The sequence below is a fragment of the Hibiscus syriacus genome, unplaced genomic scaffold (genome assembly GCF_006381635.1).
Source record: "Hibiscus syriacus cultivar Baekdansim isolate YM2019G1 unplaced genomic scaffold, ASM638163v2 tig00117005_pilon, whole genome shotgun sequence".
Lineage (NCBI taxonomy): Eukaryota > Viridiplantae > Streptophyta > Magnoliopsida > Malvales > Malvaceae > Hibiscus > Hibiscus syriacus.
Window position 1 is genome coordinate 1768303 of NW_024063519.1, and position 16167 is coordinate 1784469.

General features: G+C 32.7%; 2 pseudogenes; both read left to right on the forward strand.

The window, feature by feature from the left end:
- The first annotated feature begins 542 nt into the window (after nt 1-542).
- Nucleotides 543-1793, forward strand: LOC120195045 (annotated as a pseudogene).
- A 579-nt stretch (nt 1794-2372) lies between these two features.
- LOC120195046 lies at nt 2373-4021 on the forward strand (annotated as a pseudogene).
- Nucleotides 4022-16167: the final 12146 nt, after the last annotated feature.

Here is a 16167-nt window from a genome sequence, read left to right on the forward strand (position 1 = left end):
TCTTAAAATCTTAAATGACTATCATATCCAGTTGGCAGGTTAATGTCAGCTTAAATTGTCATCAATTTTTTAATAAAAAATGATGAGTTTGGAATAAAATGAATACTCGGATGATCATTTTGTAACTTTTAATAATCGAGAGACCCAACCAAGTAATATCTTATTAATTAAAAGATCATTTTATAATTTTTAATAGTTGAGAAATTTAATAAAATAATATCCCATTGTCTCGGAACCTTTTGTGTGCTTTACCATTTAACTTTTTTTTATTAAAAGAAAAGAATAAAATATATTTATGTTCAGCTATCGAACTTAAAAAAAAACTAAGCTATATTTGGCCACATGTCAGGTTTCTATAAAATTATGAATCAAATTTCCTAGGCAAAAAAAAAAAAAAAAATCAAATCGTTATAACATTGCTTTCTCGTCTATATAAGAAGGCAAATGGGAAGGAAGTAAAGCAAAAGACCTAAACACTTCTAACTTGGAAAAACAGAACGTCTTATCATTCGATTTCTGGTAAAGTAATTGGAATCTGATTGTTTTCTGTGAATGAGCTAGTTGAATCAGTTCGCCTCGCTTGTGTTCCTTCTAACTATATCTTCAATAATACAGAATCTGATCTTCATTGTATGTTAATGCAACCAGAAACAGTCCCTATTGTAGATTTCTCCCTACTCACATCCCACGATCCTGATGAACGATCCAAAAATCATTGCCCAACTCGGTTATGCATGCCTGGAATGGGGATTCTTCATGGTAATTAAACTAATCACTTTAGGTATATATACTGATACTGAAGTGTGGGATATTTTGTTATTAAGCGGGTAATAAATCATGGAGTGCCGGAGACGTTGAGAGATGAAATGGTAAGAGAAACTGAAAGTTTCTTCGACCTGGGAGGGGAGGATAAGCGAGAGTATTGAGGGAAGAAGCTGTTTGATCCCATAAGGTGTGGAACCAGTTTCAACCATAACGTGGATAAGACTCTTCTTTGGAGGGATCACCTTAAGATTCACGTTCATCCCCATTTCAGTGCTCCCACCAAACCTTGTGGCTTCAGGTAAAGTTACAGGCCCACAAATTCTGCACCCTGTTTGCCGTTAATTCATGAATCGTGGATGTTTTTGCTTGGTTTTAACAGCAAGGTTTTACGTGAATACTGCCAAAATACTCTAGAAATTGCCAGTGAGCTGCTTAAAGGGATCTCGGAAAGCCTAGGGTTGGAACCAAGCTATATTAATGAGAAAATGAGATTAGAATCCTCCAGCTGCTGGTTACGAATATGTATCCTCCTTGCCCGCAACCAGAGCTGGCCATGGGTCTACCCCCGCACTCGGATCATGGACTCCTCACAATCCTCATGCAAAACGGGATCGACGGCCTTCAAGTAATGCACAAGGGAAACTGGGTTTCTATCAATCCCCTGCCCCCCTCTTTTCTTGTCAACACTGGAGATCACTAAGAGGTATATAATATGGTCTCCTATTTGGTTTCTGGCACTTGTTTAACAAGTAGTATCTCCTTACTCTTGGTTTAATAACGGAGCCCTCTTGCAGATACTGACCAACGGCAAGTAAAAAGGTCTGGTGCACCGAGCTGGTCAACAAGGCCGCATGGTTATCCATTGGGACAGCACATGGACCACCACTTGACACCGTCGTAAGCCCCGCCATGGAGCTGGCGACGGATTGTGTCAGCCCCGCATATATTGGCATCAAATATGGGAGCTTCAACAATGTAAAACTCTCACCGGAAAATCCTGCTTGGGCCACCTCCGTCTTTCAATATGAACATGATTTCTAGCCACTATATTCACCCACCACTTTATATTTCGCGTGCCCTATTTCAATTCGTTCAAAAAATAAGCAAAAGGTTATTTGGTACTATGTCACTCGAGTAAATCATGATGATAAAATTTTCTAAATAATTGTGAGGAAAAATCCTGTTCAAGCTATTGCAATAATTGCTGTAATTTTACATAGATATATTTTGTGAAAAATAATAGTGAGTTTATTCATACTTAAAAAATCATTATACGATTGTTCAAAAAAAATTCACTATACGCGACTTTGTTTGATTGTACGTAAGATTTGGTTTCGAATTTAATAGTAAAGGGTATTACTTAGACGACCTACGTGATTTAATCGACTTTTTGTATGTTGGTACTTCTTATCTAAAATGTTGATTCCAAAAAAGCAAGGGTGATACTGGTAAATCCAGTTATGGAGGGACTTCCCTTTCCGAGAAATCTGATAAGTAATTACCGACCAAATGCCAAATATAGTTTCTTTTAGTAGCGGAAAGCTTGACGGTTGGCGAGTTAAAAGTCAAGTCTTTTGCTTATGAAATCAAAAGTATTTATGGTTACAATGACTGTTGTTTTCTCTTGTTCCACTAGAATTGTAGTGTTTTGGCATCCATCTTGTTCTTTTTTTCTTGATTTCAAGGGGTACCGGGGAAACCTAAGAATTGTGTTCGGTAACCCTAAAATAAGGGATCAATATTGATCAAGACTGACTTATCAAAAAATCCCCACAAATCTTCCTTTCGAAGCGTGATTCTACGCGCCACCACCTTTGGCTCATCCTCCCTACCGTCGGAACATCAAATAGCCACCATTATCTCCGTCGGCCTTGAATCACACGTCGGTGCATGCTCTTGCATCCAAGCTCTCATGGATCGAATAAATGGCACGAATGATGCATTTGTTGCCCTGAAATGCCTCTACGTAATCCATAACATTATAGGGAAAGGATCCTTCGTATCGAATGATCAGCTCTCGATATATCAATGTTTTGGGAATCGAAACTTTCTCGACTTATTCATGTTTCGAGATTATTCAGATCAAGAAACAAGGCAAAGGTCCGAATGGGTTGGATGGTACGCAACAATCTTGGAACAAAACTTGGTGGTTCCGAAGGTCCTAGGTTATTACCTTTGGGGTGCGTTTGGATGAGGTATGTGAGATTACTGGGAGAAATATTTTTTCTGGAATGTAATTCCCTCGTTTGGATTGTAAAGATTCCCAATCCCCGGTAATAAGTCATTTCTAACAGTGGCATTTTGGAGGCTTATTACCGGGAATGTGATTCCCCCAATCCCTTAGGTATTATTATATTCCTAGCGTTTTGGGTTAAAATGCCCTTAACAGATTTTTTTCTTCTTTAAAAATATCATTCTTCTGTCATTGAATAAAAAAAATCTATGAAGGTTAAATTACAAATTTATCCTTAAACTATTTTAGATTTATAAAAAAAAATCAATAATTAGAATTTTATATGAAGTTCAGGGGTTAAAATAAAATTAACCCCTTTCATTAAACCTATTTATCTTTTAAATTTTGTAAAAAAAGTTATATAAATTTTATGAATTTAAAAATTTTAAAGAAAATATATAAATTAAAAATAGTAAAATTATATATTTTCTATGATCTTTTATACAAATATTTTCATTTGAATATTTACAATTCAACTTGTTAAAAAACAATATATAATAAGGTCAATTTGATAAAATATATATTCTAATAATCTTTTATTCCTTTAACCAAACAATGTAATCTTACATTCCTGCTAAACGAACCAACCATAACAATGCAACATTCTTAATAATGTGTTAGGTAATGTTACATTCTGATAATCCTATTCCCAGAGATAATGCTATATTTCATGAACCAAATAGTAATAAAAAAAGACAAGACCTTGAATTCATTGAACTCGGATTTACTCAAAGAGATTGTTATTCTTGAGTTCGTGTCTCGGGTAGGAAACCCTCCTGACTCGCTTCATCTCTAACGAAACTGTTTGGTGTACGAGGTTGTAAGATTGGTCGGCGAAGAATACATATTAGTCCAACGTGAAATCGGTTCCCGAGTCTCGGCAAATGCATTCGGTTTCTGAATTCGTTAAACCGGTTCAAGGAGAGAATATGTTCGTTGTTTGCTAACAGGAACATGAAGGCTGATTTGTGGGATTTGGTGAAGGAAAACAAGGCAATGATAAAGAAAATGCGGGGAAAATGACGTTGGGGGTTAAATTACATGGATGCACGAGTCGAGCGCGGTGACTGGCTTTAGTTAGCCATTCGGTTCGGTTGGCATGTCGTCGTGGTTGGGTGGGGTTTAGCCCGGTTCCTGATGTTGGAAAATGAAATGCACTAGACAATATGTCTATTGTTTTTTGAAACGAGGTTTGAATCGTGACTCGTGAGTGCACAATTTTAACATGCAGCAATTTATAGTGATGGAACCATTATTTTCCAATCAGTCGGACCCAAATACCAAAAGCAAATATAAAAGCGACCGATTCATAAATAATTCAGATAAGCATTGGGCCTGTGGGGATGAATGTTGCACTAATGGGAAATGAAAATTGAGTATGATTTATTTTAAATTAAAAACATGGATCAATACGTCAGTGGAATTCGATTAAAGTGGCATTTTCCAATTCAAAACGCTTGTGCTTGGAAAAAACGGTCTAATCTACTTTTTCAGGTGTTTACTTTATAATTTTTTATTCATATCACTCTCTTTCATTGTTGAACAGATGGTAATTTAGTAATAGATAGTGCTTTGCATAATGGATATGCTTTCTTCTTCTCTTTATTTTAAATTTAAAAAATGTTAAAAAGGAGCTATTGTTTTCGGCATGTTCAGCGGTAGTAATTTAGATTGCTTTTCTATAAATTCAACTTTTTTAAGGGATTTACTGTTCTATTAAAGGGTAATTTCAAGCATTAATTTATAAATGATGAACCGATGCCAAATGAGTAACATAAAAAGTTTGATTTCATATAAAGCAGAGGAAGATACCGATGGAATTAGATTAAAGTTACAATCCTTTTCATTCAAAATCTACCCATTTTCTTAAACAACAATTCAACCTACAGTAAACAAATACCCAAAAATATCTTAAACCGATGCATGAGCGCGTCAGGTATGGATTTAGTTATGAATATACTAAAAAAATTACAACAAAACAAAATTATGAATAAAATTTTTATAAGTTTAATCATAATATAAATTTAATTATTTGGTATCCTTGGGGCTAAACACTGAAGCTGAATATAATATGACTTACTCAGACCAAATACCTGTTGGAAGCGTTGGTGGACACTCGAGTAATTTTTATAACTCAAAATATTATTAATACGAGGCAAAATACGTTACAACGACGTTACCCCAATATTATAACACTACAACACTAGCTGCGACTAGTTTACAAACACAACCTCGCTATTCTAAACTTTACTAAGCTCTCTCAAATTCTTTCTAGCTCTCATATCACATAACATGGGCATTATCATTTATAACAGTTCAAATATTCACATCACTTATTCATATCATTTCTCTTCTTTTCTGTCACATATTATATGTGCATATAATCATGTAGTTTTCTTTCATGTAATTCATGTCACTTTTCATATGATTTCACAATCATATGTCACTTAGTTTATAACACTTCTCTTGTGTTCATATGACATGTAAATCATTATCATCTCTTGTTCTCATATGTTTCTCATAATTTGCACTCACATATTCATATAAGCATATAAGATACTTCCATATGATTCACATATAAGTACATAGATAATTTCACATAACTTATATTAACTGTCCTAATCATTGCTGATCACTAGTCTCATATTTTATTTCCATGTGTTCACATCAACCATGTCACATAAAATAGCATATCAAACATATCACACAGCTAATGTCCTATTCTCATATATTCATGTACTATACTATCGGAAATAGACTTATCGCAAGTCACTTTCCATATAATCCTATGTAATAAGATGCACTCACATTGGCCTCATTAAGTTCCAATCCACTTTTATGATTTCCTCTCTTTCGATCGAATCTTAACTTGATAATTGTTCCGGAACTTGTTCATGTTTGATATCTACATAATCATACATTGATACATATCAGTATCCCATTGATATACTCTAATTTATCATTTCTTAGACCAAAAGAAATGTCTATTTCAATTTCCCTTGAAGTGCATCGATGCATTCTACAGTGTACCGATGCATCCCTTAACATGTGCATCGATGCACTAATTGCATTCGATGTTTCCATTTTTAAGAGGTGCATCAATGCACTTCCTGTGCATCGATACACACTAAACAATTTCTGGAGATTTTTCCTTGATGCATCGATGAATATAGCCCAAAATTTATTTTTTAAGCCCGAAAATCTACTCAAATCAACTCAAATGCTTCATCTTTCATCCCCTTTCATGTTCTCAACTCACATACACATATTCAAATTCATTTCTATTCATTAATCACCTATTTAACATCAAAATCCTATTCTCCATATGTAATTCAAGAATTACACTAAATTTTCAACATGTTCCAAAATCAATTCTATTGCTTCTAACTTCTTAATTAGACCCTTGACAAATCAAATTTAACTTCCAACTCTAGTTATGAACTCTATTTCAAGATTTCACCTAAGAACCTCAAATCTTTATTCCCTTCTAACTCCATCATACTTTGATTTTAAGATAACTTAAGCTTCCCTTAAGCTTAGTTATCGTCTAATAATCAAAACCCAACCTTAAAATCAACAATTAATCCATAAACAAAGAAACTCACCTTTGAGCTTGGAGATACGGGAGGAGGAAGAAGAAGAAAGAAAACTCTGGATAATTCTCTTATTTCTCACGTGGTTCCTTATCTTATAAAAGGAATATAAAAATCTTACTTGTCAATTGACCATTTTACCCTTTAATTCATTCAAGAATTACTAAATAACCTTCATCATATTTCCAATAAATCATTGAACTATTCAATTATCCTACTTTAATTACCAATTTATAAAACTTTATAACTTGATCACTAACCCGATATTGAGGATGTTACATAAGCATATTGTAACTTCATCATTGCTGCAATTTTATAATATTTTTATGGGACCACCTTAATAACTTTTCAATATTTAGAAATCAAGTTTGATTTCTAACACTCCCCCTCAAACTTGATTTTCTATTCCGAGTTTTTTTCCACTTGTCATCTCCAATCGATTCTTCATTCGTTATGAGATCACTCTTTGCAAAGAGTCTGAATAGTGAAACATTATTTAATTCATAATCGTTATACCTTTCTGGTATTATTCTCTCTCTTGTGGATCTTCGAACTTCTGTGGGAGGTGCTTCATAGTTTTCTATTATGTTGCTAGCATCGTTGTTGCTGCTTGACGACGATGGTATATTTTGTTGAGGACCTTGATCATCAGCTTGTTCATATTGATTGATAAGATCGTCATCTTTATCTTCATTAAAAAATAGTCATTCAACTTTCTTTTCCTCTTTGCTCCATCTCCAATATTCTGCCTCATCGAACTCGACATCTCTTGAAATTATTACCTTCTTGGTAAGAGGATTATATAATCTGTAAGCTTTTCTTCTTTCATCATAGCCAATGAAAATACATTTTTCTCTTCTTTCATCAAGCTTCTTTCTGGTCTGTTCAGGAACGTGGGCATATGCGATGCATCCAAAAATCTTAAGGTGTCCAACTCCTGGTTTCTGACCACTCCATACTTCGTTTGGCGTCATATACTTCACACTTTTTGTTGGACAACTGTTCAATAGGTAAACTGCACATCGAATTGCTTTAACCCAGAAATTTCTCGGTAGTTGCTTACCTTTTATCATGCTTCTTGTCATGTCAAGAATTGTGCGGTTCTTTCTTTATGGAACTCCATTTTGTTGTGGCGTGTATCTAATTGTCAACTGATGGATGATTCCATGCTCTTTACAGAAGTCTTCAAATAAATTTGATGTATATTCGCCTCCTCTATCTGATCTGAGTGTCTTTAAATATTGACCGCTTTATTTTTCCTCCATTGCTTTAAATTCTTTCAATTTTTCTAACGATTATGACTTTTCTTTCAAGATATAAATCCAATACTTCCTACTAAAATCATCAATAAAAGTTAGGTAGTACCTGTTACCGCCAAGTGATGGTATATCAAAAGGACCGGCTATATCTGTGTGTAATATCTCCAACGGTTTCCGGGCATGTCAGGATCTACCAACTTCAAAGCTTTGTTTATGTTGCTTTCCTTTAATGCAAGCCTCACATAATTGATTTGGAGGGTTGACCTCTGGTAGTCCTTTCACCATACTTGTTTTTTATAACAACTTCAATCCAAAAAATCCAAGATTTCCATATCTTAGATGCCATAACCATGAATCATCTTTGATTACGGTCTTCATGCACTTGACTTCTCCCGACTCGATATCAATTATAAAGAGACGATTTCGAGTCATATCAACTTGGGCTATCAATTCTCCTTCTTTATTTTTGATGGCAAGCAAGTGATTCTTTATCTGCACTTCATATCCTTTTTCTAGGAGTTGACCAAGACTGATGATATTGCTTTTCAAAGAAGGTACGTAATAAACATCTAAAATGTATTTCTTTTCACCATTTCTCTGAGTAATCATGACTTCGTCTTTTCCTTTTACTTTTGCGTGATAGTCATCTCCGAAAGTTACTCGCCCATTGACTGTTTCATCTAATTTCATAAACAGTTCCTTTCGACCACACATATGATTGCTGGCACAATTATCAAGATACCAAATATTTTTCTTGAATTCTTCATTTACTTTATAAGTGAGGAATACATGAGATTTTTCAATTTTTTCTTCTTCAGCTGCTGCTACGTTATTTCTTTCTTCTTGTTTAGGAGCATATCTACACTCATAACTATAATGACCATACTTATGCAATTATAACATTGTACCTGAGATTTATTTCTTTGTTGATATCTGCCTCTACCTTGGTCTCGGCCTCTGAATCCTCTTCCACGGCTTGATGTTTGATTATTTTCAATTATTTGATCGGTTCCATATGATCGACCTCCACGTCCACAAGTTACTCGTCCTCCTCTGTATCTTCCACTATAACCACCACGATTTCCTCGGCCTCGTGTATAGCTGCTGCTAGCTTATCCTTTATTGACATTCATCTTGCTTTGTAAAGCTTGCTCCAAATTTTCAGAATCTTCATTTTGTTTCATTTTCTGCTCATGGGCTTGAAGTGAACCCACAAGCTCATCGATCGATATTTGAGATAAATCTTTCGATTCTTTGATTGCCACAACCACATAATCGAATTTTCTTATCAATGACCGCAAAATTTTTTCCATCACTCTAACCTCGTTGAGTGATTCACCATTTCTTTTCATTTCATTAATGCCCGCTTTCACACAGCTAATACAATCATCGATATTTTCTGTATTTTTCATTTTTAACATCTCAAACTCATCTCTAAGAGTTTGTAAACGTACATTCTTTGCTTTTTCGGCATCTTGTAGAGATTTTGGTAAAATTTCTCACGCTTGTTTTGCGGTCTTTGCATCAATTTTTTTTCAAAGGTAGATTCATCTACTCCTTGAAAAATAAAGAACAACGTTCTTTTATCTTTTTTTTTTCAGGATTCCTTCAATATCTTCTTTTCTTCATTGGCCAGGACTGCTTCTGCTGTTGTATTTTCAGGCTTGGTGTAACCATCCTCGATGATATCCCAACAATCTTGAGAGCCTAGTAACGCCTTCATCTGAATGCTCCAATTGTCATAATTCATCTTTGTCAATCTTGGGATTTGAGATTGAATCATGTTGGCCATCATCTCCATCATGTTAAACTCAAATCAAACTCTGATACCACTTGTTGGAAGCGTAGGTGGGCACTCGAGTAATTTTTATAACTCAAAATATTATTAATACGAGGCAAAATACGTTACAACGATGTTACCCCAATATTATAACACTACAACACTAGTTGCGGCTAGTTTACAAACTCAACCTCACTATTCTAAGCTTTACTAAGCTCTCTCAAATTCTTTCTAGTTTTTCTAAGCTTTCACTCATAATTCATCTCATTTTCTTACTTGTATTTATTTTTCATCTCATTCATTTTTCTCACTTTGCATATAAAACTAATCTACACACATATTTATAGGTGTAGTAACCGACTTATTTGAAGACTTTAGAAGTTGCCACTTTTTTTTCTCACGTGGTCATTAATCTTTCTTAATTGATAAGAATTCCCTAAATTACTGCCAACTCAACCATGACTTTTCAACTATGTTACAACACTCTGCCACCTTTAACTTTACTTAATAATTAAGTATATTGTAACTTCATCATTACTACAATTTTATAATATTTCTATTAACCACCTTAATAACTTTTCCATATTTAAAAATCAACATTGATTTCTAACAATACCAAGACAATCAGAGAAAAACCAAAGGCCGGAATCTTTTTCGTGGGGCTGAGGTAACAAGGTGGTGGGAGATTGGGACAGTAGCCCCTGGTTTCTGATCGGGGGCCGCGGTTTCGCTGCGCTGCACCCCTCTGACAGTAATCATGTGTCTCACATCACACCAACTGTTTGGCCCTCGGAATTTTTATTTTCTGTCGTTTTTGTACATCCCTTCGTAATTTGTACATCCCTCGTTTCATGTAATTTTCTGTTGTTGTACATCCCTTCGTAATTTGAATTATTATTATTTTATTAAACTAAACAAACCGTAACTAATATTTAAGTTCTTTTAAAATTGAGTTTAATATATTTAGTATATAATTTATCATATTGGTATTTTACTTTACAAAGATTTTAATATATTTAATTGATAGCATCTTATAAAAATAAATTTTAGTTTTCATGCTTTCCCATAACATTATATTTGAAACATTTGTAGAGTGACGGAGCTATATTATAGTATGGTATAAAAAATAAGTCACCATGAATCTTGATTCCTGACAAACGTACAATTACGGTGGAGACGGGCCTGATGCGTATCATCTTCTTAACCCATATATTACAACGGGATAAAACAGCTTGCAATTATTTGATTCAAAAAACAATTTTTCAAAAGCTATGTTATAGTGTATAAAAAGATCATTTTTTGAAAATCAAGTTTTTGCGAACTTTATTACATTAACCAACCATTAAACATTGCTTTCGAGTACCCAAATTAAAACAATGGTAATGGAAACCTAAATGAGGAGGATGACAGCGGGGTTCTAATTCTTAGGCTGGGGCCTCATCAACAAAACACGACAATAAGCTGGTGGTGGTTCCCAGAAGGTGATGTCCGTGGTTCCTTGAACAAATATATACCTCTCTTTTAAACACGTAATTAAAATAATTCGAGATTCTGATCAATGCTTAAACATTATGATTAATCCAGTTGGAATTATGTTGGAAACCCACATGACCCCTGGCTAGAATTTTTGGAAGAGAGCATTGCGCTGCACACACATACAATATGTGATGAATACCAAAACCAAAACATCCAAGTCTTTAAGCTAAATCTAGCCGGAATCAAATTACCTCATTGGTTAACTAAATGGTTATTATTTCTAGAAGTTTCAAGGTTCGAACACTAAAGCCTGCAAGATATTTAAGCGTTTATTATTAAATTATTAAAAATCTTTAAAATATGTATTACTATTTTTAAACATACTAGGTTAATAATAATAATAATAACTATAATAATAATAATAATAATAGAAAAAAGAAGCTATGCCTACGCTCGATTTTTGGTGCTTTCTTAGGTAATGAGTCGTAATTATTTGGATCGTTGTACGGTTTGATTTAAAATAAAAACACCCTAAGCTAATTAATTCTATTCATCGGAGTTAAGTCATAAGCTGTATATATTTTAGACTTAATTTAAAAATAAGTGTCTAAATTATATCAAAATTTTACTTTTGATTTATAAAGATATTTTTTGTTAAAAATAAATGTCTAACGTTTTATCTGTTATACTTTTAAGTGTATGGATCGTAACCATCATTAAATTTGATCATTATTTTGGCACATCTTAACCATATAAAATTCAAAATTATTATTTTTATAAATAAAAAAAAAGCTCAACTTTTCTAAAATTATAAAAAAAACTCTAAAATCCTTATATACCCTAATTTCAATTCACTCACATCACCTGCCATTAAAATCACTGCCAGTTGGTTAAAATCTTGACGGCGCCCTACTGGCCGTACACCCAAAGATCAAACTCCCATGATTTAAGTGACGATTGTAGTAAAAAATGGATAATTGTAGTGTCGTGATTCCTTTTGTCTTCGATGATTTCGACGATTCTTTGTTCATCTGTCATCGGAGTTCATTCTTCTGTCGTCGGAAAGGAGGACTAGAAGGAGAGATGGAGGGAAAGAAAGGAAGGCGACAGGAGAAGGGACGATGATGTGAGGAAGGGAGGTTGCGATCGAGGGTTTCTAAATTCTTTTATTTCTTTAAAAAAATAATATTTTTATTTTAAAAAATAAAAAAATTTATCAACATGACATGTGTCACGTAACGATTTCTTTTAAAGGTAGACTCTTAATATTGTATAAGAGAAAAAGTTAGATGTCTATTTTTAACGAAAAATTCTTTATACACCAAAAATTAATTTTAAATATAATTTAGACACTTATTTTTATATAAGTCTATAATTTAAATCTTGAAACACGTATTCTTTGTTGTATTGTTAAGTTAAGAAAATGAAATAATATATATATGTATTCTAAGTGTACGATCAAATATTCACCTCACATCTATTCTTGGAACTCTTAAGTCAAAACAATGATCTTAATTATCACAGTAATCTCCATTATAAATATCAATAACAGCTTAGTGGATGGATACTGCACGGCTATATGTGAACAAAATCCTCAATCAAATTAAAGACTAGTGGTGCCGTTAAAAATATATTATATTTTGATATTTCTTATACATTTAATCACTCTATAAAATTCTTTATTAAAAGAATTTTATTTATAGAGAACGAATACACACAATATATACGATAAGTATATATTAGTATGAGCTCGAGTCAAATAACATCAACAAAATGCGTGTTTATATTTTATTTTTCATTACTCAATGAATATATATATATATATATATATATATATATATATATATTAAAATATTATATTTAAACACTTAAAAATTAATATATAATCAATGTAAGATTTATATTATCAAATTTCATACTGATTACATAGTAATTTTCTTAAATATTTAAATATAAAATTTTAACATCCACTAAGTTAAATAATTAAAGATAAAACTCATATACACAGAGACATTTACTTGCATGCATACCCACTTTCAAAAGGGTGCTAGCGCCTTGCTTGCGTGTGACGAAGCACAAACGTAGTTAAACGATAGCCACACATAATTTTTAATATTAGATGACAGCTTGCAATTAAATTATTGAGTCCTTTGGCAACTTGGTTTATTGTTTTCAAGGATGCACAAGGAAATTAAAATAAGGCAAATTGTACATTCTTAATGACTGTATTGGTCAAGGAATCTCATAAATAACAGTTGTTTTTTTGCGACACTTCAAAAGAACGTGCCTAGTTTTATATTGTGATTAAAATGTTAAATAACCCAATCTCATACAAGGCATATGAATATAACACATACAAACAGGGTTGTGGCAGGATTTTCGGAGGATCTGTACAAATTCGTATAAAGGGGCCCCTATTTTCTAGATATATTCGATTTTGGGGCAATAATAGTGGCGTTTTCTTGACAAACGCCGTAATAAATCCATATATAATGACATTTTATCAATAAAGCCGCAATAATAGTGGCGTTTTTTAAAAAAAATGTCGCAATAGGTCCATCTATAGTGGCGTTTATTGGTAAAACGCCACTATATATATATATATTTTGGGGATGTTTTGGGGGCCATGTGCGGTTGCGCAGTTTGCGCCACAAACATACAAACATATATATATTCAAAATTATTTTTTAGAAAATAAAATTTAAACCTTAAATTATTGTATTAGAGTAACATGGTTAAATAAATTTATGTTTTTGAGATGTTTGATGTATTGAAAAGTTACGTATCAAGGGTAAGTATTATTTTTATAATCATAAATCTTAAATTTTGGAGATTAGTTATTCGACCATTTTAATTTTATAAATATAATATGTTATATTATATTGGTGGTTTTGGATAAAAGTTTAAAACATTAATTAGAATATCTAATTAAAACAAAATGAAAGATATCTTCAATAATTTTTAGAAAATAAAATTCACTTAAAATTTTACAATTAAATGATAGGCAGCTTTGTATCTGTTTTTTTTTATTCAATACTACTTATTGAAAATTTTTATAAGGTATTTATAGAAAGATTTGAAATAGTTAATAATTGAACTTTAATATAATTATTTTTAATTACATGTGTAGAATATTTTTATTAGTTCGCAAATAGGTATGGAAATGAGTTGGGTTCGGTCTGCTTTCCGATCAATCTAATCCGACTAAAAGTTTATACATCATTCATTTGATCCAAATCCAATCTGAAAAATACACCTTCCATTCGATCTGAACCCGACCATTTTTTAAGATAAAACCCAAACTCGACCTAAAATAATATTGTTGAAAATATTTTGATGTTTTAATATAACAAATAGAGTATAAATGATTTTAAGATTTTATATCCGATTTCAAATATTCGATTAAATTATTCAAATATAAAAAATATTACTCCAAGTTTTCAAATCACAATTTCAATCCTTACTTAAGTGTAAAATTGTATATGAGTCTTAAAATATTTTTGAAACAATTTTTACAAAGTATTTCGAACCTTAATAGGGCCAAAAATGATTTTTACAAAGGGAGGTACTGATACACTCTTTGATGTATCGATACACCCCCAACATCAAATGCATTTTGTGTATCGATATACTGGCTGATGTACCGATACACCCCTGGCTCTGAGAAACATCGAATGTAATTAGTGTACCGATACACCTGGGATGTACCGATACACTAGGTCAACCAACAGTCGAAATATTTGAATTTTACACAGAGTGTACCGATACACCTAGAGAGTGTACTGATACACCCACGCTTCCAACATAATTTTTAAATGATAATTACACCATAACGGCTCTATTGACTTCATCAATGATCTCCAATGTTCAGAAGTGATCCAAGGTGTATTAAACAAGCTCAGGAGCCATTGATCAATAACTAGAAACAAGAATTGAGAGAGAATCAAAGAGAAAGCCTTGAACTTATCGTTTGATCATTTTCAAGCATATTTTCATTCAATATTCATTTTGCATTCAAGAACATCATTTGTGCTCAATTGTATTCATTCTTGAGTGTTCTTTCTTTGTTCTAGAATTGTGCAAACATCTTGCCTTCTGAGGTTTTCTGTAAGTTTGTGAAATTTGTACTTTTCTCTTTGGGAAAGAGTGTTCTTAAGAATTTGGGTTATGATGGAGTTGTAAGGTTACTCTTTGTCCTCAAAAGAAAGACAAATTAGTGAATTTGTGGAAAATCCTTAGTGTGGATAGCTAAGATAGTGGACGTAGACTTGGTTGAGAAGTCGAGAACTACATTGTGCAATCTTTTTCAATTTTCTGAAAAAGCTTGCACATAAATTTTTATTGCCAATTCACCCCTCTTGGTCGATTCGTCGATCGATTAAATCAACAATTGTTATCAGAGCTATACTCATTTGAAGGTTTAACCATCTCTTGAGTCGATTCAGGAAGAGTTAAATCGATAAATACGACGTCCACTTTCGGTTCATTCTCTATGGAAGACGTACGACTAATTGACGTGTCTCATTACTTCAATGGAACAAACTATCGTCGTTGGAAGAGGTTTATGACGGTATTTATCCAAGCACATGATCTTGAAGCATGGATAATAATCAATAAATGATAGTCTCCTCCTACGAAGAAGGCAAAGAAGTGGAGTGATCAAGAACGGAAGAAAGCTCAGCAAGGCTATGCACTGTTAAGCTTGTCTATAGAGACAAATAAATCGGTGATGTCTCTATTAGCTCTAGAAGAGCCAAAGGTATCTTCGAACTCAAATAAATTAGATTCATATTCTTTTAATAAGTTATAAGATGCCTATGATAAATTATTTTCGGAGTTTGAGACCATGAACTTTGTATATAAGAAATTGATTTCTAAATTTATAGTTAAAAATGATCTTCTTTTGAAAGCTAAAATAGACTTGGAAAATCAAAATAAAATTTTGTAAAAGGAGTTAGAGCTTTCAAAAATGAAATCTGAAAACTTTGAAAAAGAAATTTTCGAATTAAACAAACTTCTTTAAGAAACTAAAATGGATTTTGAAAATCAAAATGAAATATT